At 36.6% G+C, this 5868-nt stretch overlaps 1 pseudogene; it reads left to right on the top strand.

Annotated features, from left to right (window-relative positions):
• Positions 1-1432: 1432 nt before the first annotated feature.
• On the top strand, positions 1433-2512 carry LOC101995756 (annotated as a pseudogene).
• Positions 2513-5868: the final 3356 nt, after the last annotated feature.

Genomic DNA, 5868 nt, shown 5'->3' with positions numbered 1-5868 from the left:
GTGCGCCACCACCGCCCGGCTTACAAATACTATTTTAATTTCTTACCCTAAGAACTCAAACCAAAGTACGCCATCAATAACAGAGGATGGGGGAAAGCGTGGTAAAGAAAGTACACCATGAACTGCGTAGAATAGCATTTATCATAACTTTGTAAAACTTCCATATTCTATACCCTTATTAATTGCATCTCCTCAAATAAGACTTTAGCCTGAGTTTCTAAAAACTAAGTTTGGACCTGAAAACAAAACAAAGTGATTTAAACAAAAGCAATCAATAGTAACACATAGTTGTATTATCTTGAGACAATTGGCATCAATGTGCTTGGAAGTTGGAATTATTCTGCAAATAATAAGAGTGCATTTTAGCTTCTTGTACTTTGAGCCCAAACATTTCCCTTGGCCAGAATGTATAATGATGTTTCCTCCAAACACTAATAATTAATTTAGCTTTCTCCCCATATAATTGTACAAGTCCCAGAGACTCAAACCAGAGTTTATTTGCCAGGAAGTAGATTGAATGCATTAACTCTGAAACACGGTTACTAATAGCTTACAGAGTCTAATTTATAACCAGCAAAATCAATATTAAGTTATATCAACTTTAAGCTTTTCCTTCCCATGTTCCCTCTTTTTAAATTTCTCCCCTGATACAATCTGCCAATGAAATTCTGTAAATTTTACTATTACGAATCCCCTACTCTAATGCAGACTTCTAAAACCTTAATCTCCTAATAAACTCTCTTCATTGTGACATCTTTAACATGCCTGAATTTATGGAGCTTTTTCTTATTAGGGCAGAATCACTTCCGAAAACATCAGGAAACTTATCTAAGCTAGTTTTCTTCCCACCTAATCTAATAAACTAATAAAATAGAGATTAGCATGATCAATGTTTGACAATGATTTGAATATGCCTATACTCACTCAATTATAAAATCAAGGCTCCCAGTAGGGCTGGTTTGAGGTAGTGTAGCATTTAAGAGGTGGTACCTCATGGAAAGAAGTGTCTTAAAATACCACCAATGGAATGCATCTCATGACCTAGGTATCTATGACTTATAGAACAGGAGTAGTCTTCAGTAGAGTGCTATGACGTAAGAGGCTCGGCCCCTTCACCTGAATCCCTCTTCCACATGTGTTGCTCAGCACACTCACACATGCTTACATGTATGGTGTTAACTATGAGGAACTCAACAAAACTGATCAGGTAACAGCATCATGGTCTTTATCCATAAGAATTGTTAACCAAAAAAAAAAAAAAAACCAAAACTTGTTTTGTTTTTCCTGTTCATTCTAAAATATCAGCATCATGTATGTTGTTATAGCAACACAGATTACACAATGATCCTCAGGTTTTTGTCAGTTTTTTGTCTGCGAGTTTCTTCCTGCTCTCTGCATCTGGCCTCTGGCCTCTAGCCACTTCCCTCGTTTCATGGCCCCGAAATGGCAATCTGCGCTTCTGCCTCAGTCCAAGAAACCCAAATCGACTTGTCCCCGAAACTGGAGGACAAGTCTGCCTCTCCCGGCCTGCTGAAGAAAGAAAAAGAACAGCAAGAAGCAATTGTACACATTGACGAAGTACAAAATGAAATAGACAGGCTTAATGAACAAGCAAGTGAGGAAATACTAAAAGTAAAACAAAAATATAACAAACTCCGCCAACCGTTTTTTTTCAGAAGAGGTCAGAATTGATCGCTAAAATCCCAAATTTTTGGGTAACCACATTTGTCAACCATCCACAAGTGTCTGCACTGCTTGGGGAGGAAGACGAAGAGGCTCTGCTTTATTTAATCAGAGTCGAAGTAACAGAATTTGAAGACATTAAATCAGGTTACAGAATAGATTGTTATTTTGATGAAAATCCCTACTTCGAAAATAAAGTTCTCTCCAAAGAATTTCATCTGAATGAGAGTGGTGACCCATCCTCAAAGTCCACTGAAATCAAATGGAAATCTGGAAAGGATTTGACAAAATGCTCGAGTCAAACACAGAATAAGGCCAGCAGGAAGAGACAACACGAAGAGCCAGAGAGCTTCTTTACCTGGTTTACTGACCACTCTGATGCAGGTGCAGATGAGTTAGGAGAAGTCATCAAAGATGACATTTGGCCAAACCCCTTGCAGTACTATTTGGTTCCTGATATGGACGATGAAGAGGGAGAGGCAGAAGATGATGACGATGATGATGAAGAAGAAGAAGGCTCGGAAGATATTGATGAAGAAGGAGATGAAGGTGAAGAAGATGAAGATGAAGATGATGATGAAGGGGAAGATGGAGAGGAGGATGAAGGCGAGGATGACTAGCAGAGAAGACTGATGGATTCCGACTCTCTTTTTTATTTTCTTTTTATTAAATTTCTCCAGTCCCTGGGAGCAAGTTGCAGTCATTTCCCTCCCGTCCCCAATCCCTCTTTGTGCTCAGTCGCCCTGTTTCTGAGGTCTCGCTTCTCAATACCACGGTTCTCAACTTATTTTGGGGGAAATGTCTTGAGCAAAATACAATGGGAAAAGAATCTCCACTACTCTGTTCTACATCATTTTTATCTTTTCTTGTCTTGAACTGTGGATTCAACACCACCACCACCGTGCTCTGTGGGAAAAAAGAAAAGCCCTCCAGCCCCTTTGGCTCTGCTGGAGGCTGGAGGGTGCTAGGCCCCTGTGTAGTAGTGCATAAAATTGCAGCTTTTTTCCTTTCTCTGTATATTGGGCTCAGAGATTACACTGTGTCTATGTGAATACAGACAGTTAGCATTTACCAACATGTATCTCTCTACTTTCTCTTGTTTAATAAAAAGAAAAAAAAAGAAAAAGGGGGGGGTTAGATGGTCAGCAAGGGTGGGTTTGAGGTGTCTGGGGGGGTAAGTGGGCATTGTGACAACATGGCTTCTCTTTTGGCATGTTTAATTGTGATGTTTAACAGACATCCTTGCAGTTTAAGATGACACTTTTAAAATAAAATTCTCTCCTAACAAAAAAAAGAATATTTATTTGTATTTACTTCTATACTTTGCTTTTGCATCCCTACTGCAGCTTTTCCTCCCTCTTCTTCCCTTTTCTCCCAGATGCTCCCTCTCCCCTAATTCACTCCTCCTCCATTTGTTTTCAAAAAAGGTTCAGTGTCCCATAGATTTCATCCAGCTATGGTGTATAAATTTACAGTGAAGACAAGGCACCTCTTTTCCTATTAAGGACAGAGAAGGCAACTGGTAAGAATAAAGTGTCCCCAAAGCAGCTAACAGAGTTAGAGATAGCCCCTGTTCCTACTGATAGGAATTCCACCAAAAGTCACCTGTATAGTCGACATTTATATCTTCTCTATGTGTGGGCATAGAGTAAAAGGAAAATGTTAACGTGTGTGTGATATGTGTGTCACTAACTACAATGCCAATTTTATGTCCTCTCTTACCAGAAAAGATGCCTAGTGTATACTCTGCCTGAACACGTCATGACTAATTTCTTTGCTGATGGGTGTGTTACTTCTATGTGTCTTCAGTAGCAAGTCTTATACTTAAGAAAATGACCTGAAATTCAGGTGGTTGTAGCTCATGCTTTGCAAGATTCCTAGTCTTGCTGTGAATAGAATGCTTTTATCTTAGTTATTTTACTTCTTCAGCATCAGGCTAAGCACCACAAACTGTTTCTATCTCAAATGTCAGGTTTCACTGTATTGCCTGAAGTCTACATTAAAATGACTATAAGGTTAACGGTGTATGACTTTGGAGTAAATGTTATAATAAACTTACTGCATAACCACAGGTGACAGGAGGACCAAATGGAACAGTGATATACATAAATAGGATTTTTTTTTCTTTTACTGAAGTTACTAACTCCCAAATTGTATTTATTAGTTCTTATCTAGAGCTGGTTGTCTCAAATACTTCTGATGGAAAATGAATCTGAGTGTCTTTAAAATATATATAACTTAGGACCTTAATGTTATTTACTTTGTTTCCATAAAAATAGTGGTATAAAGCACAAGACTTTCCCTAAAGCAAAACTGATAAATTTATTCTCTCTCTTTTGGTGTTCATCATTTTACCTTTGTGATTTCTAGATAATACCATGTTATTTCTAGAACAAAAGCACTAGGTTTATTATATGTTGTCTGCAGTGACTTTTATATTATAATGACTTTAGGGTGGAAGGATTTCCATTTTAACTTCTAAGAAATGTTCTTCAATTCCTAAAAACTATTTGGTTAAAATATTTTTAGTATAACATTAAAGAAAAGACTGAAGCAGTTATATGTCAATCAGGGTGCAAGGTACTATGTCTGAGTTTGGACTGTGTTATCATTGCTTCTTATAATTGATTATGATGTAAAACTAGGTCCACATATATATTTCAAATCAGGATTAAAGATTTGTGATTTGCATATGAAGTGTCTGTTGTATGTTGCCAAAAGCACAATAACACAAGTTAAGATAAAGAGAAAAATGATTTCAGATTATGACTCTCAAGATACAAGGTCTATATTGCATAATGGCATTCTTTCTGGCAGTATCCCTAAGTAGAATTAAATGTCATTGAGCAAAAGACAGGAAGCATAAGTGGGTATGTAGGGCTTCTTTACCCTTAGTTTCTTATAAAGCCATCAGAATTCAGTCTTCCAGAATCTATTCTAATGCCCTTATTTAATGTAAATCACCTCTTAAAGACCTCACCTCTGAACATCATAGATTAAATTTGCACCCCTTCAAGCATTATAATGGCACTTAAATTTAATTAAGTCTTTTTTGGAGGTGTACTTAAGTAATAGCCAAACCACAGCCATTTATCATGCAATCAGTCAGGAATCAGAAGCTGAAGAATCACATCTTCAAGGTCAACTTGGGCTATACAGTGAGCTCTAGGCAAGCCCAAAGAGGATAGCTGTTTCAAAACTATAAAGCAAAACAGTTTAAAACTTAAGTTTCAGTGACATTTCTTGCATACCACCATGGTTGCTGAAAGAGTTAGATTTTTATCAACAATGAAGCAATGGCAGTTGTGTGACATGCTATGTCAAGCTCTATAGATGATTTATTCAGTTCAATTTGGTTGAAAGGCTTCTAAGAGAGGGATGAAAGATTTCAGAAGAATAGAAAAACTGGACAATGATAAATGACAACTTGCTTCTATCTTGTTACAATCCTTAGTAATTCTCAATTATATTTCAAAAGAAGGCAGAAATAATACAGATAACTTAAGCATCCTCATTCAAAGCATGTATTACTTCATTTTAACACACCGAGAGTGAGAGCCCATTCTCTGATGTACACACCTTGATTTTTACCTTATCTTCAGTAATATTGCATATGTCAATCAAATGAACAATTTTGGAAGTTCTTTAGATTAATATATTATAAAAATTAAATGAACATTTAAAATATGTGATATATATATTATATATATATATATATATATATATATATATATATATATATATAATCTGTTCAGTGAACTCCAAGTTTGACCCAACACACACGCATGCACACATGTAGCACACATGTATGAATGCATGTGCTTGCGTATGCGCGCATGCACACACACATACATACACACACACTACACATACTTAAAGAAAGAGAGTCCATGGATTTGAGAGAAAGCATGGTGGTATATATTAGAGAATTTGGAAGGAAGAAAGGGAAGGGGAAAAGAGTTGTTAATATTAGGATGTCAATACGTTAAAAAAAAAAAGATTAAACACAAAAACACAGAAACAAATAAACATTAAACATTAGCATGTGCCTCTAATACCAGTACTATTAGGTAGATATTAGGATTCAGGTGAATGAAGAGTGATAGCATGTTTTGCACATAGAAGAAACTATGCAGTTTAGCAAAGATCAACTGTTAACCCCATCACTAGGTACCTTTCTGAAAC

Source organism: Microtus ochrogaster, chromosome 24 (assembly GCF_000317375.1).
Source record: "Microtus ochrogaster isolate Prairie Vole_2 chromosome 24, MicOch1.0, whole genome shotgun sequence".
In the NCBI taxonomy this organism is placed as follows: Eukaryota; Metazoa; Chordata; class Mammalia; order Rodentia; family Cricetidae; genus Microtus; species Microtus ochrogaster.
The sequence above is the reverse complement of the archived record's forward strand: the minus strand, read 5'-3'. Positions and strand labels throughout refer to the sequence as shown.